The sequence below is a fragment of the Bemisia tabaci genome, chromosome 5 (genome assembly GCF_918797505.1).
Source record: "Bemisia tabaci chromosome 5, PGI_BMITA_v3".
In the NCBI taxonomy this organism is placed as follows: domain Eukaryota; kingdom Metazoa; phylum Arthropoda; class Insecta; order Hemiptera; family Aleyrodidae; genus Bemisia; species Bemisia tabaci.
The window spans coordinates 24,676,045-24,700,024 of record NC_092797.1 but is presented as its reverse complement, the minus strand read 5'-3'; the positions used below and the strand labels follow the sequence as shown (position 1 = coordinate 24,700,024).

General features: G+C 42.0%; 1 protein-coding gene across 5 annotated transcripts in view; it reads right to left on the bottom strand.

Moving 5' to 3' along the window:
* The window catches only part of robo1 (roundabout 1), a 524,355-nt gene that overhangs the window by 78,692 nt on the left and 421,683 nt on the right, over positions 1-23,980 (bottom strand). The gene's annotated exons all lie outside the window — the stretch shown is intronic.

Here is a 23,980-nt window from a genome sequence, read left to right as displayed (position 1 = left end):
GCAAAGAAATTACGAATTGTAGGGATATTTTTCGTCACAAATTTTTGTTTTGTTCTTTTTGGAGAGCGAGAGGGGGGTCAGGAAATTCAAACTTTCTGCTTCAGAAAAAAACAAAATCGACGTTTCTCACATAGGTCACTAAAAATAAACTTATTGTTTAACAGTTTGATGAAAATGGGTTCCACAAAAGTTTCCTTCTTCTTCTATCGCACGGTGCTTCTGAGATCGTCAAAAAAAATTCAACCCTCTAAGAAAATGTATTCCATCGCAACATATACCCTGAGATCGATTTAATGCCTGATTTGACTCAAGTAGGCCTCAGGCTTTTGTCAGGAGGGAAGTTTGAACCTATTAAATGCAAAAAAAAAACCCGCTTATTTCTCATGTGAATGTATAAGATGTACGCACATGGTATCTTTCAGTGTGTTCTCCGTTCTATACACGAAATTTTGATGAGAAAAGATGCACTTCATCTCTAAAAGAGGTTCTACGGCGTTTCGATGAATCTTACAGCTGATAATTGAATTACATTTTGCAAAAAGGAACCAGAAGCATTGCAATGTTGCTAAGATTTTGCAACTTCATCTTTTGCAATTAAATTACTGAAACCATAAAAAAATATGAAATTTACATGGTAATGTTTGTCTAAAATTTACAGCATTTAGCGAGTATAATAGGAAGTGTTGATAGATAATCAGGTTTCTCTTCCAAGACAAAAGAAGTTGCACAATCTTAGCAACAGTGCGATGCTCCTGGTTTCTTTTTGCAAAACGCGATCCAATTAAAGTTTCATTAAGTTTAAGTTTAAAGTTTCCATTTCTATAATGATTTCTTTTGAATAAAATCTTGATATAAAGGGGAGAGCACACAGAACCATTCTTGCTACATTAAAAGTAACATTTGTCACTAAAAGATTAATTCTGGTTGAATATATTTTTCGTAGATCTTGTGTATTTCTATCAGAAATGTAAGTTCTTCTACATAGAAAAATAAGGGCTTTAAAAGTTGCATGTATAATTATATGAAAAAAAGCCAATGAATATAAATTTGTGGAAATAGAAATAAATATAATTCTAATTTGGCTTAAAGTAGATAGAAGTAGCTAATAGTCTCATCTAAGCGCACAGTGTCAGCAAGACAATGAAATGCGTGGCAACCGGCATGGCAGCCCTGTTCCGAGTGGCAAACGGTTGAGCATAAACGGGTTAACGCCAGAGGCGTTATTTGCTTCTCCTGGTGTGACAGCCTGGCCGAAGGAGCATGCGTGATCCTCGCCCGCTATTTACCTCGTGCATCCAGTAATCAGTCACATGATTCAATTTCAAGGAAAACCCAGTGTATAATTAAGAAATTGCCTTTACCCGTCGAAGAAAATATGGTCTTCGGACACATTTTAATAATTCAACAAATTACACGTCGGATAAGACCCCGTATCACACTTCACAGGTTTCAAGCCACAGGGGTTCACGGAATGACTACCACGGCCCTCAACCACCATAGGATGTTACGGTAGGATCTATAAACTAATGAGTATCGATCTAGCTTCCTCACAAGAGGGTGCATTATCATAACATTTACAGCGCGCGCCATAAATAAACATACTCTTTTAAATTGATGAACGGTGGACATTTGGAATAACTTAAGTGGTAACGATTATGCTAGTTACAATCACTTCCGCCAATTTCTATCCTGTGGCTCTTATTATGTTCGAGCCTTGAGGGGTTGCTGAGGAGAAAAAGGAGGAGCCTGGTCTAGCTGCATACCCCTAGATCCATTATTTGCCTACAGCCAAAATACACTCTCAATCATCTTTCAGTAAATTCCTGAAGCTGATTACCGTACCGTTTTCTCAATAATGCCTCAAGTAACTCTTGACTGACTCCGAAGGCTCTGGCTGAAGAGGAACTCGGGTTTGATATAATGAATAATAAATATAGTTCAAACTCAGAGTGAAATTTTAAGTAAGAAACAGGTGACGATAATCATTAGAATGATTGTTCTCTTCTTTTTGTCTAATCAGAAGATGAGACAAGCAGCGTTCTTGTCCAAAAGAAAAATACTACTTACTGCTTCAAAATGTTCCCAAGTTACTCGTTGATTTTAAAGTTTCGAATCATTCTTACCTGCAACATAAGAGAAAAATAAACATTAGAGTTTTTGAACTTTTCTTTAACAGAAATATTGATCTTATGCTAAAAGGAACACAGGGAAGAAAAGTTGATCTATTTCGCGCAACTCATGATTGATTATGGCACATATCGAGAGATATGGTTGATTCAGCAATATATTACGTTATACTACGTTCCTAGTAAAGTCAAGATTATTATGATTATCAATACTGACGACCAAAATTGTCGGTAATATTTTTGAATGTATCATAATCATTATTTTTCGTGTACTTCATAGTGAAATAAACTTGCAGTTAAGTGCTAGATCCTGTGCTTAGCTAGGTTGTAGCGTGGGCTGCGTTAGGCGCATGGTTCACATTATGTTTGGGGTATGCACGTTAGTTCTAGTCTATCTTCACCATTCGTGGAAATTTCTCGTGGTGGAATATTTAAATGATATGAGTCACAGAAAATTCCGAGTAAGTTCTGGAAACCACCATTCTTTTTCAGGAATTCTCAGAATCGGAAAAATTCAATGAAACTTAAAAAAACAATGAAGTCAATGTATCAAATAGGATCAAGTTTTAAAAGTCTAGGAGATCACGGTAAATTGCCAGTCGATGAACTGGAACTTGCTCGGAAGAGCGAGGGTTGGCCGAGTCTTCCGTTCATTTTACACCACGAGAAACTTCAATTACCGCTCTAACTCTGGTTACGCACGGAATAGAAATAATTGGGGGAGGGTGCAAAATACGAAAGCCAGGGAGGCATCAAACTACTGGCACTAGAAGCGAGGGTGGAAAGCGAACAGGCTTATGAAGTCACGTTAGACCGAGGTCTGATTAGGTTCTCGACGCCATCGTCTGCCAATCAAAACGGAACGCACCACCGCTGCTGGGGGGGGGGGGGGGGGGGATCGCGGCCCACAAAAGGCGTCGCCAAGAGCGAAGCTTCTATCGTTTGAATCCTTCAAATGCGCTTCATCCATCGGTACACTTAATACTGATGATAGGTATCTCATCATAGCGATCACAGAACGCACTATTCTTTCTGGAATTGCACGTCATTAAAAGCAAGAATTATCTGTTTGAAACGGGGGTTTGCAAGAAAGCTCATCTGACGGGATGTTGGAGTTTTTTTAGCCAACGTGCGTAAAAAGTTCAGCTTAAAGCTGACCCGTGCGTTCACCGCAATCGGTTGGTGTAAAGCTCATCTGCTATATAAGGAAGGTATAGATACGACGATCGTAGTACATTTGAGGAGGTCCGAAGGTAAATCGCCTCCACTCACTGTATTTGAAATTTGCTATTTTTCTTTTAGGCAATTTAGTTACCTAAGTTACGCAAAGGTTACCTCACCTCACCCCCCTCTTTAGAAGTTTCGGGTTAGAAGGTGCTCGAGGAGCAGGCTGTCATGCTAAGGAAGAAGGCCAAATAAATATCCGGGAGTTGCCAAATTTCCCCGGATAAAACACGTATTATTTCGGAAAGCTATGCATATTTTTCCTTGAAATTTTCAGATGATTCAGATAGGATTGCGAGCAAAATTTTCTGAAAAATTAGAAGAAAAATATGAGCAACAGTCCCAATAAATTCATATTTAATCGGAGCAAATTTGGCAAAAGGTTCATACGGTGTTTTATCTTAGTACGGCACTGCCATCCGAATTCGTATGCACTGGCAAAGATGCGAGCTATTAAATTCGTCAACGCCGAGTTAAGGACTCACGAGCGTTAAAATGACACCCGCTCGTGAGCTGTCATCGCTTGAATGGGACAAATTTCGAGTCATTGTTGAAATTCATCACAGAGCTCCACCATCCATCTGGTCCCGATGCCCGATGTGTGACGAGGCATTTCAGTATGTGAGGGCAGCGGGCCGGCGGGGTCGCGACCGCAGTTGCTCGAGAATGAGCCCGAATTGATCGTTTATGCGTTGAGTGAACTTTGACCGCGCGAGCTTGGAGTGCGTTTCTATACAAGAACCGTCACTAATTAATATGCGCAGCATGCCAGAGCTGCCGTTCGGATTTTTGATCCAGCGATCGATCATCTCGGCAAGAAACTTATGGACGGAGAATGCTTTGCCTCTCTCGGAGCGGCTCATAAAACGCGTAGCGCTGTGGAACCTGCGTTATCGTTGCGTTACAAGGAAGAAGAGGAGAGGCCAGGGCTGCGTTACGTAACGCTGATATTAACGCGTGGGGTAGAAATTTTGAAAATTGAAGACAAAGAATCAGAATTCAGAACGGAATCAAAAGCAGAACATAGCGAGTTCACACCTAACGATATCGCGCCTTCAATTTTGCAGACGCAACACGGACATCCATCAAGTACGAATAGTTGTATCTCTGCGCCGTCAGCAACGCGTGTCCTTTCCCTCCTCTACTACCATGTTGTGTTGGTCTTATTTGTAGTGATGCTTTTTTTTCGTTCGATTAAGCTGCATTTGTTCCATTGTGGTAGATGTGCAAAACTGTGGATCAAATTATGGGAACAGGCAGGCTCTTTCTATCGTTTCATATGATTTGAATTCTGAAATTGAAACTTAAAAAACCAAAAATAAAAAATAACTTGTTCTGGAAATTCCACTCGGAAGTTGTTTCACGATAATAACCATGAAGCCGTGAAAAACGTCTCATGTAAAGCTCTCATACCCAGGTCTTGGTTAAATCCGATCACTTCCATGTTCCATCATCTCTTCCTGGAAATTGTTCCGGTTATATCCTAGATCATAAATGTTTTCGCATATTAATAATAATTAAGCGATAAACCTGCTGGGCTCACTCTCTCAGCTCGGTGGCGTCGAGATTGGAACCAGACGAATTCTTTTCGGTTGCGAGAAATATAAGCCTCATTAATGAAGCTTAAAATAAACTTAGAGGTTCAAACGGGATAGAAGGGGCTATCGCATTTTGCGAAATAGAGACTCGTTTATTCACAGCGAAACACCAAAAAATATGTGAAGAGAGAAGGTAAATTTGTAAAATTTGTAACATTATATTTCTTATACACTGGAAAAAAACCACATTGGATCTAGACTCCAGACTCTTAAAAACATCGACAAGAAAAAATACTCTTGATTCAATCGGATTTTTGCTTAAATCAAGAACCAAGCCTCTTAATTTGAGCAGATGTCATTTGATTTAAGCAAAAATCTGATTGAATCAAGAGTATTTTTTCTCGTCTCTTGTTTTTTCAAAAGTCTGGACTCTAGATCCAATGTGTTTTTTTTTCCAGTGTAAAATTGAGATATTTTGTCAAGTTGATTATTAATTATTAAAAGTTGACATTTTATCAATGGCGATGGGTTACGAGATTTCATCAAATATTGCCACGCATTCTTGCAAGCTCCTAACTGCTTCCTAGTTTTGGGAGGAAACGCGGCAATCATCAGCATTGCAGGATATTCGCATTTTTTGTGGGGCGTCGTGATATTATAGGGTTATGTAAAAACCAAGGATGCCAGATATAGAGAGCGTTCAAAATGAAGCGGAGAATGAGGTTTTTCATGCAAATGATGATCGTTAAAAGTGGAGAGCAGACTTTTACCCTCCACTTCACGTCGACATCTTGAATTGTTGCCACCCCCGCTCTCATCGCTCTTTGCCACTTGCATCTCAGATTTTAACTTTCAATTTTCACGGGTTTCCTTCCTAATCATTCTCGGCTTTTATCGCGCTTCCGTCATGTAGCCTCCGCTTCCCTCCCACAAAGTAATTCTGTTTTCATCCAGACACTTTTTCATCTTCCAGTCCTCTCCGGAAAATCCCTCTATCCCTTGTATCGGTTAGACCGCATGATAAGTGTATCAAATCCGCTTTCTAGCAGGAAAAACGCTTTCGATTTGAGTTTTTAGAGCAAACATTTTTAAAATTGTCAGGTTGTAGGCACGCCTTTTGTCTTATGATACAAAGCCAGAGAGATCGATAAAAAACTTGGTTTTAAAATTTTGATCTACAGTGAAAGAGATTTGAAGTATGATGTATAACACAGAATCATAGTTTTCCTTCACATTTTCACGTCGCCCTTGCTGTTTAAACGCAACGATTCTCAAAGTTGCTTTTAAACAAAAAAAAAAATCATTCCTCGGCAATTTTTTTCTAATTAAATGTTTTGAGAAAAATCTTGTTTTAAGAAAAATGAACTTTATATTTGATGCCCCAAGTTTTGTGGTTCGACAGAGAGCAGTGGAGGTTACGAGTCGCAGATCGCAAGGGAGTGCTATAAAGCGACTTATATGTGAAATTCACCGTATCAGGCACTTTACATCCGATCCCTATTTTTACAGCCGCAGTATAAGTGGGCGCAGTGATGGATGGGTTTCTCCGCAACCAACAGCTCGAAATTAACCCGATGAGAGCGACACAAGGTAAAAAGATCAACGGCAGAAGAATGGAAAGCTGAGTCAGATCATTACATGAGCTGTTAAATTTCCACAGTTTGAGGGGGAGGGGGCGGTGGCTTCCCTCGAAGATGCGTAATTGAATCGAAACATAGGATATTAGAGCAGCGTCCGTGTTTCGGCATCATGCCCCGGGTAAACGATCTTTCCGTATTGTTAACACTAGATCCTCGGAACGGGAAGAAAATGAGGCAAACCAAACGGAATCATTTAATTACGCTGTCAGAAACAACCCTTATTGGATATATTAGGGGGTTGAGGCGAGCCGGCCGGGGGAGGGCGAGCGGCACATGCGGGCCGGTAGCGCGTTCCCAAGACACCGATATCACGGTATGTACACAGCACGCGACCCACCAGATCCCAAAGGTACGTGGATCCCGCACAGGGTTACCATCCTGGGGGAGAAACCGGCGGATCCACCCCGGGCAGTGGGGATTTTTCCCCTTCGCCTGGCAACTTGGCGCCAAAACACAACTTCCGATTCCCGCGGGACCCGCTCAGACCGCCAAATTAGACCTTGGTTTATGTCTCTATCCGTCCATTCATTAGCGGAGGTTAGTATCCTTACAACAGCCCCGCAATTATTCATCCGCTACTGCGTTTATTTTATCGCCATAACCTTCCGTATCCGCCGAGTCAATGGATAATCCGTCAATTTGCCCCGGCACGATTTTTCTCCCTCCTAGCTCGAGACCGCCCCCGGCAGTCCTCGTTCCCAGAGGCGGGGAGTGAATTATCGATTATCGATATTTCGCGATTTGAAGCTAAGCTGAAGAATCGATTGTTAAGGTGTTCGTTGCGAACACCCTTTTCATCGAGCCTATTCCACAGGTTTAAGTGGCAGATCAATCGATGTATCGCAAAGCGCGCCTCGTCATTGCTCGTTCCTTCTCCGGGGCGATTACAAACAGAAGTTCCCTTCTTAGGTTTGTTAATAAACCTAATCCCTCCTCCTCTGGGGATGCTACTCTGGCAGAAACCAGTGACGTGGCGTGCTTTGCGATAAATCGATCGATATGCCGTTTAAACTTATAGAAAAGGATCGATAAATGGAGTGCTTGCTACGAACACCTTATTAATCGATCCTTTAAGGTGGCTTCAAATTGGGGAATATCGAAAATCGATCATTCACACCTCGCTTCTAGCAGGATCCTTTTCTACATGACCTGCACTCCGCTGCTATACTTATAAACAAAACCGCGGGTGTAAAACGATAATCTCTCTGGAAAAAAAACTCGTGAGTCGGTAATTGTAAGTTCAAAATCATTTCCGAGCGATACCTAATCCTGTAATCACTTCAATTTGTCAATAAACTAACAACGAAAATTTAGTCGCGTCAAGAAAAAGTACACAGATGCATTCATTTATCAAGTATCAAACACTTTACACCGTATATAAACTTACTCCGAAGGATGAATACTAATTTTACACCCCCACCTTGCTCAAAAAAAATGCTAAGAACACGGAAATTCTTCAGAAAAACTAATTCTTACCACATTTCCATAAAAACAAGGAGCGAATTTTGATCTACTTCCCCTGCAACATAACGACTAAATCATTTCACGACCATGTTTAAAATTTCCTTCCTTTTCCCCGACATTTCCTTTTTTAAAGCTCCTCAACTATTCCGAGTATTTCCTGAATCTTGCAACCTCTCAAACTTCTACTTTAACTTTACGCGTTGAAAGCTTCCGGCGAGGGACACGTCTGTTGGAAAAGTGGCAACTTTCGAATGTTTATACGGGGTTTTTCCTTAGCACAGCAATATACTGCCGTGCTAAGGAAGAACGCTGTAGGAGCATTCGAGAGTAGCCAAATTGCCTTGGATAAAACATGTTTCTTTGAGAACGATTATGCGTGTTTTTCCTGGAAATTTTCAGGCATTTTATATGAAATTGCGGAAAAAATCGTCTGAAAAAATTGAAGAAAAAAATTCAATATTTTCCCAGTAAATTAAGGTTTTATTGGAGGAAATGTGGCAACGTCTGAAGGATCATACGGCGTTTTTCCTTAGTATTGGACCCTATTCTTTGGTCCTGCGGAATCCTATAGATTTTGTCTCGGGGCAATCGACAACGTCGGAGCAGAGACGACGGTCGCGCGACCTTCCATGAGGATCTTAAGACGCTCTTTCTCGCTGAATCTGATCAAGAATCGGGATATTGAATTTCTGCGCACTAGCGTTGGAGATCCCGTCTTGATAATCGGCTAAACTTTTGAACTTTTAGCGCATCCGGTTCTGAAGGGGAGAGAAGAAATAATTATGGTAGGCTTGCCCGAATGGTTTTGTGTCTTTGCTCTCCGCTGCTCTGTTCATGCATTATGTCCATATATATACCTGTACTTAGTAATCTGGGGACAATTCACAGAAAGTTTTAAGACGTTACTAGTAATTACTTCTTCTCTCTACTGAAAAAAAATAAAACACGATGAAAAATTAGGTTACATGAAATGCGTATAATATAGGCTGATTCCGGCTATATACATTCGACAGACACATACAAGTGAATGGCCATAAACTAATTTCAGTTAATTTTTTTTATGGGTCAAAAACACTTTTCAATCAATTAATCTCGTATGTTTTTTCACACGTTTTTACCTTCTTCGCTATTATTCCTCTCCTACTCATTTCGTTTATTGTTGATATTACACTTATTCGTGGACGGATTGTAACATATGTTCCCCTATTTATCTCTCTTCAGAAAGTTACGTTAAGTAAACTTTGCCTCAATCTTTTTCGTTTATTCCTTGTCTGCATAACAGCAATGCGTATCGTGCACTCTGACTTCTTTATTTTCGGAGTGACATCTGGGGCTCTCTCTCTCTCTCTCTGTTTTAAAATTAAATTAAATTTTGAAAGAAGAAAATTAAAGTAAGTTTATACGAGTCGCTTCTTGCGTCAGCTTGACGTTCCGCGCGTTCTGTCCGACTTTTGCTTTTTTACGCTCTGGTACGATATTCCGCCAATAATGATTCGATGCCGCAATCTCTCTGGGTGACGGTTGGGGAAGGAGAATCCTCCAATAAGTATCTAACTTTAAAATTTCTTCATTTTTCATTCCCTCAACCTCATGGGGTGCACGGTATGAAAATAAGAAGATACTTGAGACTTCCTTTCATTCGTGACGTATTAAATTAAGATTGGCTTTTCGCTCTCCAGATTTTTGTGACATTATATTTGCTCTAGGTCAGTGTGCATATTCTCAGACTTTTTAGGCAGTTATATAGGGTAAAACTATTCCAATTTGCGCTAAAGAAACATTGCTGATTAACTGATCGATTGTAAAACACAGATTTAAGAGTCACCAATGCCCATATATTGTATTCGACTAGGTCTCTTCAAATCTACATCGATGGCTCGAGTCGAAACATTGAGTACATTCTGCGCGACGTTCAAAAATTTCCAATGATTTCATTCATTCATTTTTTTATACATACAAAAAAGTGGCAGAAATATCTACTTGAAAATTTCTACGAATATTTCTCAGTGACTGAAAAATGTACAGCAAGTTTTGAGGAATAATGCGTCCCCACAGAAAAAAAATATATACACAAGGCGGGGAAACGCACAACGATGCAATCTGAAAAACATATTCTTCAACTGAACAACAGAACTCAAAATATTACAATGAGGGCAAGCACCAGCGAACCCTCAAACCAAATTTTTCACCCAAAATCTACATAGTTATGGTCTATTTGTTTTTCTTTTCCTTCCTTTATTTCGTAGACGGCTTCCCCATTTTTACTGGTCAAGAGGCCAGCCTTCTCGCTGCAAAATGATCTGTTGTCGATTTCTAGAATGGAAAAGGAGCTCTGAATTGCATATTCCTCTGCCTAGCTACACTAATCGTACATAAAAAAATAAACTCCTTATATATCTATAAAGTTACTAGCTATTCAACCCTACCAGGGTTTTGCGTTATTCTTACATTCCAAAAGAATTAGATGGCCCATCTAACTTTGAGGCGTTTTAAAATAATTCTTTGAAAAAGTTTATCTAAAAAATGATCAGAATATTTATCTCCGTTGAGGAGGAAACCATCTCAGAGTATCATATTTTTATTAAAATAACCGAGGGCGTTCGCTTTAATCTTATGCGTTGACTACGGCCTTTGTTTTCGAACTTGCGCTGTTGTTTTGATCTTTCTTTTTCTGCCTCGGATTTCCGAAGTAATTCGCGAGACTGAGAGGGGAATGGAGAATATAAATATAAAATAACTTTATGAAGTAAAACTTTATTATGCATTGGAAGTCAAGAGCGGACAAAATTTCATTGTATTGAAGTTGTTGAACTGGTGAATTGAGTTTTCAGTTATGGCTACGCTCGAAATCCCCGCGTTGTACTCGTACGGGGAAATGCTTCGAAGAGAAGTAGCAATATTCCATCGCCAACTCACTGCTGAGTGAGTTTAAAAAGAGCAATCATTGAGCCAATCCTTATTTCCCTCGGAAAAAAAACCTTTTCCCCTCAATCTTTTATTAACATCGACGGGACATTCTTTACGGAAACGTTTATACTGTAGAAATAAGACGAGGAGAATTTCATTTTAATTAGTGTAGACAGATAATTAAATTAAAATTATCTTTGACAATTTGGTCGGCAAACCAATAATTATCAAGCAAATAAATTGCATCGTTTCAGGAGCAGTTTTAAGCTCTTTTTACCGAAAAGTTGACCCGACTAAAATTTCCAAGGAAAAATATATGTTACGTAGTTACTTAGCAATATCCCTCACACTTCTTCGGAAGAATCGAGTACATTTTTTTTCCTAGGGGGACGGTCTAGGGGAACCCCCCCCCCCCCATAATTTCTCTTTGCTCGAAAAATTGCCCGAGAGTGGCTTTTTTTGTTCTGCGTAACGTAGATAGGCAACTACACCCCTTCATGCACTCCCATCTACACCCACCTGCAGTTCCATCACTTTTATTTTATCCTAAAACTCTCCACGAGACCAGCGGCAGCGGCCATTCTATCCCTCTACTCCAGGCTCAAGAATGGAAGCAGGGTGGGGTGTGACGATTCTGTCGCCAGCGCACTGATTATTGAAATTGATAGGCAAAGCGATAGACAAAGAAGACATAAGAAACATGGAGCGATCCTAATGGTTGGAACGGGTACTTGTCATAGACTAAGGAGGGAAATGATGGACTAGCAAAAGCATCTCTTGTGGGTTACCTTTAGACTTACCTCCTTCGTCCATTGCAGCCACTCGCTTCCACCAATAGGATTGCTTCACTTTCAGTGTGTTGTCTTTGTCTTCCGCTTTGTCTATCAAGTTCAATAATCAGCCCGTTGGCACGGCAACGCAGTGAATAGTTCGATGTGACACTGGGGGTGGGGGGAGGGGGTGTAGGCGTTTGAAAACGAAGCCAAGCCAGGGCCCGGGAGGGCGTGAGTAATTATGTTTGATCCGAACCATTGAATCGAGTCGTTTGTTTGCGCAGGGAAATCAGCCAGTGGCGTGGCGTGCTTTGCGATATATCGATTGTTATGCCATTTAAACCGACGGAAAAGGATCGATAAACAGGGTGTCCACAGCGAACACCTTAATAATCGATTCTATACCATAGGTTTCAATGGCATAACAATCGATACATCGCAATTCACGCCACGCCAATGGAATCAGCTCCGGCCGGAGTCGGATCCCGGCGCGACGTCCAGGACCGTGCCCAAGTTCATGTTCAAGTCCGTGTGAGAAAGTTGGCCGCGGATCCACTCAAAACAGGTGTCGCGATTACGATCAATAATACTATTTATGTCACATGACACATGTTCTCCGCGGGTGGTAATACCAATACCGCCGCGACCGCGGTTGAATATCCCGCGCCGGCCGGCACCGGCCTCCTCTGTTCGTGTTCGCCCGCCTAGTTTATTCGCTCCGGTCCGACGGCCGACGTGAGCTTGAGTCTCGGCAGCTGTGAAGTGCCTGCGTCAGATTCCCGCGCCGCGCGCCGCCTCAAAGTCATCTTGGGCGCGTCGTCGGTCGCTCGGCCGCACTGCTGCATCATTGCCATCGATGCCATCCCATGCTCAACGACGGCACACTGATAAAAAAAAAAGAACTATGGCCAGGGAAGCCGTGCTTACGGACTATATAGACGTACCGTCCGGGTTCCGGGCACAGACGGCGGAAGTTCGGGCACTACGTCGAAAGTTCCGGGCACGGACGCCGAAAGTTCCGGGCACTACGTCGAAAGTTCCGGGGACAGACGCCGAAAGTTCCGGGCGTAGCACCCGGAGCGAGCTAAGCTACGGCTCCAGCACCCGGAACGGACGGTATGTCTAAGCAGCTTGTAAATTATTTTTCAGTGCAGGACCGGACTGGTGGAAAAAGGCCCGAACGCTGGACTAAAAAGAAACTCCGTCCGTGGAAGCTGTATTAACGGGCTATATAGACATACCGTCCGCGTTCCGGCCTCAGACGCCGAAAATTCCGGCCGTAGCATCCGGAGCAGTCGAAGCTACGGCTCCAGCACCCGGAACTTTCTGTTTCTGAGCCCGGAACGGACGGTATGTCTACATAGCCCGTGACTTTTTTTCAAAGCGTGCACTTCTAAAGGGCCCGGGCCCCACACCAGGAGCGTGCAGGGCTGGAGGTATGGAAAACCCTCGGGAGAGCCCGGGGGTCCTTCTGACTACTTTATCAAAAATTCGCAACCGTTGGACCTAACCGATGACAATAAAACCTTTGACGAGTATTTAGAAATGTGAAACATTGAGAATCATTAGGTAAAACTTTAAGGAAAACGTTATAGATCTAACTCTAGCTCTTTGTTAGTTTTTCCTCAGTGTTGAGTATAACAAACACGTGCTATTACGTGACGTGTGACGTGACCGAGTAGTGGTAGAGGTCCTGCCGAATAAGTTTACGCACTTCTAGACTGCGAGAGAAGATTGTCTGACATCACTTTACATGGAAAGTAAATGCAAGAAGCAAGATGGCGGATCTTCTGTCGTAGTCTAAAATGCGTAAACTTATTTGGCGTGGACTTAATCGCTTCCAAAAGTCACGATTGCTCAAAAAGGAAAGTAGGAATAATTCACAAAGCGTGGTGTGCAGAACGGTGACTTCATCGCACCGTCGGTTTGCCTTCAGTTTTCAGTGTAGGCAACCCGAGCTCCTACGTGGCCGAATAGTGGTATCACTCTCAGATGTCCCGAATGCTGCGATTTTAAAATCGTTCGCTCTGTCTGGCATGCAAGAAAAAAAGATTTACTGTTTTATACGTTCATTTTCACCGATTGGAAACCAAATTAGCAGTAGTAATAATTCTCAATGGGGCCCTAATGCTAAAGTCTGTCAAATTCCTAAAGTTTTTTAATGTTATTGATCCTAATTCCGCACAACCTTTTGAAAAAGAGACATAAAACGATATTCACGTATAAAATCAATCGTATTAATCTTAGCAGCATTGCAACACTACTGGTTCTTCAGTACAAAATGTAGTCGTATTAATCTTGAGACTGCACTTCCGGATCGAATGCGTGCGATCTGACGTCCATGGGATGCGGCTGGGAACCGAAAAGAGACGTTAGAAAAAGTTTGACGGCGAAAACAGCCAACACGATGGTTGTCGGCTCCGAAATTTATCAGTTGTAATCACGCAACAAATGAAAACCGCACTCCTGGCCCAATCATAAATTAAATGCTCCAAAGGAAAGAGCCGAGGGGTGGTCAACACTTGGACTCGGAGGTGGGAACGACCGAGTAACCACTCATTTCGGCTGGCACGCAGCGAATAAATTTTACCTGATAGTTCAATTTCGTTCCGCCTATCTTCAGCCGCATCTTCCTCTGTCTTCACAATCTCCAATTTTCACCGGCTTATTACCTCCGTTCTTCCTCCTATATGGATGTTTATACAATTTCATTATTCGTGCAGTGTTCGTTAAAGCTTCGTCAGTGGCGGATCCAAGAGGGGGGGGGGGGGAGCATAGTGGCATGCCCCCTCCCCCCTCCCGGGCCAAAAAAGGAAGAAAGGAGGAAAGGCGGGAAATGGAAGAGAAGAAAGTGCACTTAACGATTTACTAAAAGGGTTTCATGTCAGAACTGTACAACCAAAGTTTACCAAACCACAGGTTACGCAACATCGCTGAAATGAATACCTATTCCATACAGTAAAATAATATTACACTGAAAAAAGTATCACTCGTCGATTTTCAACTTTCAAATAAAGCACAAATTGTATCCTAAAATTGCTTAAAATTCAATCTGGATGGGCTCATCTTTTAAAAATTTCCGGAGGCCCCCCTACCCCCTTCCTCGGAGAAGATCCCCCAGACCCCCCAATCAACATCAGCAAATGGCCCCCCTCCGATTCACTCTAGATCTGCCAGTGGCTTCGATATGTACTTTCGATGCATTTTAAATGAACTTCGATTATTTGAGTAAGCAACAGAGATTGAACAAGTGTCCCTTTGTACATCGACCTCTCAGGTCCAATAATGCACATCTTCGTTATGGCATTTCAAAGAAAACAAGAAAAAAAAAACCCAACCGAAAAATCTCTTCGAAATCTTCTATTTATATTTATGAATAAACCATAGATATTCACCAAGAACTGCAAAGCAGCTGTTGGTTAGTTTCCTTTCAAAAAAATGAAACGTGTGGGTTAGGTGCGCGTTTTAGGAAAGTTCCGGGATTCGGAACTTTTTTGTTCCAATTTTTCCCACTCCATGGCCGTCAAAAGTTCCGAGATTTCTTTGGGATTTTATCAAAAGTTCCGAGAAAGTTCCGGTAAATCCAAAAGATCCGGAACTTTTTGGGAATTTTTAAAGTTTCGGGAAAAATGCAGGAAAACGTAAAAAGTACCGGAATTTGGAACTAGTTCCGGGAAATAGGAGCCCTGCCGACGACAGAGGTCTCCACGTTATATTTTCCCTATCGGCTGAGTTGTAGGGAAGCTGTGTGTTGCACAAGCCAAATTTCTGAGTGGAATACAGGGACACGAATGCGAGACTGCTGTTCGAGTTGAGAAGGATCGAGGACGAGATGACATAGTGGCGGGACTTATTGGATCGTGCACAACTAATTGGACCCGAGTAATTGTCTTCGCTGTCATCTCGATACCCACGGCACGCTGGGATTAGTCTCTGTTTCTCGTCTATGTATTCCCACCCTTTTTCTCAGCGCCGACATGCTGCACGGCGCGGAGGAGTGGCAAAAATGGGGGCAATGCGCCGCCGTGCTCACCACTAGAACATATCGTCGTCGCCTCTCTGACATGAGGGCGATTCTCTATTTCTACATGAGCCCCAGAGAGTGTGAAGATATACGGAGGTCAGGGCTCACCTAGAAATTGAAATATGCCCTTTCGTCAGAGGAGCGACGATAAGAATGAGCTATCCGAGGTTGAACCGCCTGACTCCAGCAGCAATACAGCATGCTCTATGGGTCAAAAATAAAACTTTTCTTCTATGAAATTGCATCTAAAAGTGCTTTTAAAGGGGACTACAGCCCCCTCCCCCAAAGTTCTGGAAATCAAACTCTAGAAAAAAACACATTGGATCTAGAGTCTAGACTCTTGACAACATTGACAAGAAAAAATCCTCTTGATTCAATCGGATTTTTGCTTGAATCAAAACGAAATCCGCTTAAATTAAGAGGCTTGGTCCTTGATTTAAGCTAGATTCTGATTGAATCAAGAGTATTTTTTCTTGTCAATGCTTTTAAGAGTGTGGACTCTAGATCCAATGTGTTTTTTTTCCCAGTGAATAGTTTTTCCTGAATTTTGGCAGAGGTAATGCACTGAATCTCAATTAAATTGGCATGCACCTATAATTTGAAACGCTGAAACGTCATTACCGACCTTATAAAAATCGAAATTGGAATTGAGGCTTCGAAGAGTCTGCGGGATACCACTTTTGTGCGCCAAAGAAAAACAAACTATTAGCCTTTTTAAGTCTAAGACCCCTCTTTCCCGCCCTACAGATTTTCTATTACATTTCTCTTTCACCAAGGACGATTATCATCTTATACCCAAGAAGTTCGTGTATTTTTGTTTTTTTCGGCTTCAGAAAGAAATATTCTTTTTGACTTTCGTTGGAGAGTATCTAGAATTATTATCTTGAAAAAGAGCTCCGGAGGATCTCTACCATGACAGATTCCTGTGGCGGGTAGGCGTCGCAGAGCGCCCTAGCGCGCAGTAAAAGCGGCTTATACATACATACAAAAAAGAGCCGAAACGGCAACTTTGAAACAATGCAACTGAGATGCGTACGTGCGTTTTCCACTATAAGAAGGCACAGGATACCCTATATACCCTGCGCAGCGAGAAGAGGGCACAGGGATTAATTTTAAACATCGACGGCAATCTGGAGTTCGACACGACAGGGGCGTCGCGGCGCGGTAATTAAAATGGAAATTAGCGAAAACAAACAGGATAAATGCACAAGCTGAGGAAAAGAGAAGAAAAGTGACGGACCTCCAGCTCCGGGTGATTTGTGTAAGTCCGGTCCTGTTAATTTTACAGGGAATCGTTTAACTTTGAACAGGCACGCGCAGGCTGGGAGCGCCACGGTACGGGCATTAACTGCCGTTCGGGGAGCTATTGAGATAAGGGCAAGGATTTATTGTCAAGGAGCTTCGCGCCAACCTTACAAAAACACGCTCCAAGAGACACAAAGCGATAATTACTGTCCAGGTGATCCTAAGTTGTAAAGTTCCATCAGCTCCGATTTATTGAAGCTTCAACGCCGCGTTGCTCGATTTCGGGAGGGTTCCGCGCGGGAACGCGGGCAAAAAGAGAATTTTCTACTGCGAACTGACGACGTTGGTGTAAAGTTTTGTTTCTGGTCTGTACCTCGTGGATCTCACTCGTGTGAAAAATAGGAGCCTTTCGCTTCCTCGAGCATAAAATAAAAAAAACGAAGGCTCAGTATTATTTAAGACTCGGGCTATGCAAGCAGCCATCCCTAGTATTATTTTTGGATAATGAGGTCTCAGGAAAGAGATGCACCGGGAAACAAGTTTTTGCGGGTGGAATTTTCGTCTTTGTCAAATGGGCTTTACAGTCTCTACCGCACAGAATTCTGGGAAATAAATCGGGTTTTTTTCCTGCATTTTGGCGACGGTAATAAACTGAATCTCAGGAAAATTGGTATGCGCTCACAATTTGATACGCTGAATTCATTAGTGATATCAGAAAAATAGGAATCTCGGTTAAAATTGGGATTTCGGGGGTTTGAAAGGAGCCAAAAAAGGCGCTTGCAAATGGTATTGTGCGGACCACCACCGTACCCTTCACCCGTTTTTACCGTGATCCTAATTGTTTACTCTGGCTAGAATCCCATTCTCGGTGGCAAATCCAAGGGTGGTACCTATGTCGCATCCCCTTCCACCCCATCGCAAGTTTAAAATAAACTACAGGAATTAAGAGAAAAGCGTGAAAGAGGAGGGGGATAGAGAAAAGAAGAGCAGAAACTATCTACCTCGCTGAAACGAGGAGAACAACTATAACTGCTTTCGGCGAGAGCCAGTTTTTCCATTATGTAAACAGCTTGTAAATCGACGGTGGTTTGATATTCTGACTGACTTTCGTAATTTGCGAACAGCGAGCATGTTTTTCAAACATGAACTATGTTCGGCTACAGCTGAGTACACCGTAGAATAGGTCGGAGCTGCGTGGAGATTTTAATTGCCAACTCATGAAATGCTGAGGAGCAAGGACGAACACGGGTAAAATCGGAGCCACAATAAATACCAAGTCAGCTTAAAACTCTAGCAATTAAGAACCGTCCAGAAAGGTTGCCAGAAATCCAATTATGAGCGGGGATCCTCAGGAGGGTGGAAAAGGTACTGCAGAGGGGAACAATATTTCAAAAGGGGGAGCGGGCAAATTTGAAACACCGCCCGCTTAAACTTGAATCCATCGCGGCAGGTTGTAATCTACCCTCAACCCTTGTTCCAAATAGGTACTCTACTGACGCAGCAAATCTACTTGCCGTGTTAAAAATATGCCTACACTCACAAAGTAATTAAGCCACAAGGAAAACTCCATGGTGTGATTCTGCGTCTCGCGTAGAAAGTTTTACTCTTGTCTTGAAAATGAGTTGCTGCGACAAAATGTCTTATTACTGGCACGATCATGCTTTGTTCTTGGAATGGTTTGAAAATAGCAGGTGGTGAGGAACTGTAATTTGTCTCGTATATCATTGTTTACTCGGACCCGAGGTAAACACCCACCGAAATAGTAGGGTTAAGCAGTTATTGAAATAAAAGAACCAAGTCATAATTATGCTGTTCCGTTTTGGCAGGATTTGACTTCGTGTGCATTGGTTAATTATTGCAGGATAGAAAGGAGCATACATGGTAGAGTTCTGCTAACACTCATTGTGGCGATGTTCGAAGAGGTGAGAGGTCCACTTTGGATTTTTTTCCATTTGCTGACAAAGAGTATTTTCATTTATTTCTACGTCTCTTTTTTTTTGTTATTCATTTGCTTGTAAAATTTTTTCTCTCTTCTGCTTTCTACTCTACAAAGCCACTATCCATTACAAATTATCCTCATCCGGAACAATGGAATATGAAACAATAGCAAGGCAAGAACTAAACATAGAGGCTTTTCAGTGCGAATTATTCCATGCCTTTTTTATGCGAGTTCATGATCTACAGCATCTATGACTTTTTGAAGAGACAAGCCTCTGGGTACTTAAGGTTGTCTTTCGAGTATCCTATTTTCTCAATTCAACGCACGGTCAAGTTGGGAGTTTAAACATATCGACGGTGAAACTACCAAACCACGTATCTCGGTTTGCGACGTCGCAGACTTTCTGTCATACTTTATTTTTTAAATGAAAAGCTACTTAACGTCCAGTCTTGAAAATTTCCGTGATTTTTCCTCTTCGTGCGGAGAAAATTCTGTGAAAATTTCAAGGAATGATATTGATTTGGTCTACTTCAAAAAAATAAAATGTGAGCGGAGATTTTTAAACACCGCAAACGAGATACGTGGTTTGGTAGTTTCACCGTCGATATGTTTTCTCACCATTCTTGCAATTCAACTTTCAAGCTTTACTTCGTTTTTTAGGATGCAGAGTCTTTTGCCCTTGCAATGCTCAATTGATGGTAGATTCTCAGAATCCTGTTCTTAATTGTTGAACCGCGAATTTAGCAAAAATTGACGAATTCTATCAAAGCTTAAAATTTCTAAAGAAAAGATATGTTGATGAACGTTACTCTTAATGTAAACCATGGTTTCCTTTTCTTTGATAATTTCAAAGACGAACTTCCGATCCATCTGTGCAAAAATTCATCTGAGATAATGGGCCTTTTTATAGACAAGATCTGAACTGGAAATAAACGTCACTTGTTCCCTCTTAAAGTTCTTGCGTAGAAAACGATTCAGACGGCGGAGAGTTCGGAAATTGGGTGTCTACTTTAACAGGCTGGCCAAAAATCAGTACTTTTACAGTACTTTTTCAGTACATTCCAAGAAATTCAAAACCTTCTCCACAGAAAAATTCAGTACTTTTTCAGTACTTCAATTTCACGAAATTAGAAAAATTTCAAAAATTTGAATTTCTCGCTCAAATTGGGACAAAGGTGAGAAAAAAAATGAAAAACATTCCGGACCTTCTTGCGGAATTCCGCTCTTTTTCAGTAATTCCGGACCGCCCTTAAAAAATCAGTACTATTTTCCGGACCTGTAGGCACCCTATAACCCGTTTTGATCGGAGCTAAGGCGTCCTTGCTGAGGACGGCAGCGTACAAGACTGTGTGCAGTCACAATTTGATCCTTAAGCAACATGAGGGACAAGATGCGAAGCAAAAGGACGATTGTAACTTAACGAGTCATCTTCCTGCACACTTCTTGAGCTACGCATCTTGCTGCGGTTGGAAGGAGCGAACGGCGAATAATGGCGACCGCGCGAAAACTTGAACATAATGAAATTGTATTGAGCCGAGGAAGGTACGCATAATAACTCCGACCGGGGGTCCGCATCCACCTCGAGCGACAGCGCACAGTGGGTCGAATCAATAGGAGAAGTCTGACAAAATTTGGAAACTTCAAGAGCTTTCAACTCCGTCATTACAAGAAGTCGAGGTCTTAAAAATGGTCCCATTGGTCTTCTCGTAACATTTTCCTCAAGCGGCACGCTCAAAATTTAAAATTTGACGAAACAAACATCTCGATTTGCAGTTTTAGTCAAAATTTCACGTCCGACTTCTCCTGACGAACATGTGCGGCGATGCGTGGCCCTCAAAAAATGCAAAATGCACGGAGCACACTGCCATGCTAGGAAAAACGCCGTGAAAGCCTTCACGGAGAATCTTCGACAAATACTGTTTTATCAAGAAAATTTGGAAATCTTCATACCATATTTCTACGCAATTTTCCTTGCAGATAGACTTTCTTCGTCTGTACAAATTTCTCGAAGGACGTCAAAAATTAATAATTTGCCAAAAATAAACATTTTATCGACGGAAATTTGGCAACTCTCGAATGTTCATGACGGCGTTCCCTTGCCGAGCGCGACACAGGAGCAGGGGCGGGCGACGACGCGGCGAAAAACCAATTCCAGGTGCCGCTTGCATAATGCACTGAGCAAACAGGCTTACTCAGCACCTGAGTTATGGATTCAGACCGGGACGAGAGGCCCCGTGTATCGGAGCGAACGGTTTAATAAAGTTTAAAGGAACATATTGCGACGAGCGGCACCGGGGAAAATTCAGACGATATTTTTCAGCGAGTTTATAAATTGAGCCAACGGATGCTCCGAGTCGGCTGACCGTCGTCGTCGGGGCCGATAAATCAGGAGTCGCCAACTTTGTCAAATATATTTCTTTCTTGCAGCAGTTCCCAGTTCTCCCCCCCCCCCGCCCCCGGAGTCCTCAAAACCGCATCCCCGTGTCCTTGCTTCCCCCCGCCCCCCTGTCCCCCGCCGTTCATAAATAAACGCCGAGAAAATGACGAACGAGTAATAATATACCCGGGGGGCTCTGCTCTGCAGTCAGCAAGGGGATTCGTTTTGTTTCATGATTTATTCGTCGCTTATCTACCCCTCTGCGGAGGATACATGCTCTCCCCGAGCGTGTCACGCCCTCTGATTTTCGCTCGACACCTTCACGATTTGCGGGCTTATCGTATTTTAATTATTTTGTGCTTTAAATAAAAAAGAGGCCCTATTTTCAATTGATGAATTTACCAGAGGGGTATACGAGTCCCTTTCCCACATCTCGAATAAACGGAGAGGAAAAATACATAGAAAATTAGCGCGCAAAAAATTGGACTGTTTCATTTGAGAATACTCCTGGAGCTGATATGAGATCGCCGTATTCTGGCTAATTTTTCCTGGCATGGAACATTGTAAAAAATAGATTTGAAAGTGTGATAATCTACCGTCCTTTGGCAGCACTAGGCGGCATTTCCCATAAAACACACATTTTAGCGTTTTCCTTATAACGCCTCTAATAATTTGTTAATTCAGAAATCAAGGATGTCTCTGTTAAGTCAGTAGTTTCCACCTAAAAGCGAAATTTATCAAATTTCAGACTCCTGAAAATCCTCTACTATGAATCGTTTCTTGCATTCAAAATACTTACATGCCATCCACAAAATGATTATCAATTGCTTGAAATATTTTACTCTCATGACTAATTTCCCAAACTTAGCCAAACTTTCCCGAAATTAGTTAATCAGTTCACTTTACCGCACAAGTTTAGTTACACGGACCAAAAGTTCGGTTTGACAAACCGCAAATTCCGGAACACTGAACTTTGGTACACACGACCGAACTTTTTTTTTCAATGGCAGTCTTTCATTGTTCAGAAATGCAATTTCTAATTTTTTTCTGAAAACGACGATTCATAGCGTTGGATGTCATTGACCCGTTGCATTGTGGAGTTTCTTTGCGTGAAGTAGCTGGCATTTTCCGTCTCAGTATTTGAGGTCTTCATCAAAAGTGCATCTCTTGGGCTTCTGGATTCAATGCAATATGCACACCGCTGAAAATCCTTCCTCCAACCTTCCGCCTTAAGCCATTGCCCTTGGGCGGAAGCGGGTGGAGGGGCGAAGGAGTGAAAAAAAGCTTCGCGCACGGTGAAGGATACGTTATTCTGAAATAGCCGTGACAATAGAATATTCAAGGGGTCGGGTGACGCCTGACCGTGACAAAGGCGGCTTGGTGGCGAGGTAAGTTATGCCTATCGTTCCGTCGCGTCGGAGGGTAGGTCGGGGTGGGGGTCGGGGGTCGCCAGAAAACTGCCCCTGCTCCCTTGGTCCGCCCTCGGATAATGGCTGCGGCTCTTGTAATTTTGAGCCAACCTAAAAAACGGTCTCGCTGAAAAACAAGCACACTCGAGAGGAAAGTTGCCACATTCAGCCCTGAAACCGCACACTGAAAATGAAAAGAATCTTAAATTTGCCGCCAAGAAGTATCTTTTCTTAAATCAAGAATTTTACTGCTTAAATATAAACGGATTTTTTGCTTAACCCAAGCATTATTTTTTTGTACAAGAAAAATTTAGCTTAAATCTTAAGATCAAATTCTTGGCGACAAATTCAAGAATCATCATGCTTGAGCCAAGCACATTTTCATTCAGTACAAAGCTATTAAAACACTGAAACAGCATGTTTCAACGGAAAAATTCGTAATATTAAACGAAAATCTGTGGGAATATTGTAGAGCGAGAGCTTACAATAATTGAGATATTTACACAGACGACATTTTATAAAAAAAATTCTAAAATCTACAGAGAGATTATTTGGAGAAACTAGGTTCTGAAGGTAATATCTTAAAAATGGCTGTGCATGAGTGTTCGAGACACAGGATATTGTTGGATATTGCAAATGTCAAAGGCGAAGAATTTCTTCGAATGTTTAAAATGGGCTTAGTTTTCCCTTGATTTTCAAGCATTCTGAATAGGGAATTTTCGACTTTACGACTGCTTAAAATTTGTAATTGCAACATCGACTATGGCAGTGATTTTTTTCGCATACAATGCAATGAACTGTAATATCAAGAGTAAAGTCGCAACAGAAAGTGGGAGACATATTAAATAACACGTAAAACAACCGTCTACAATTTTTTTTTCCGCTTCAACGACGACGAAACCGTCTTGGCCATTCAGACGACGAATCTTTTAATTAATTCGATGGATTCCAAGCTTAAATCCCCCTCAATTTTTTAGGACGAATTGAGGGTTTCAAAGTCCGATCTGGCAATGTCCCGGGGGTACATTTTAAGTTTGCATGCGGCTTTATTTATTCAAATTGCCCGTCTTTGCAGCAGTTCGGGCGTAAAATCTAATATTCACCAGTGAACTAGTTCAAAGTGCACTCTGCTCTCAGTGTGGCAATAAACTCTAATAACGTTAATCTTTTTGGTCACGTGACTCTTGCCCCCACTTTTCATCCCCACCCCCGACCCCACGAAAAAACAATGATGCGCAAGATCAGAACGAGAGGCCGAAAATTTCCACTACTCTATTAATAAACTTTCTCAGTTTGCAGGTATGTGTTTCCGTC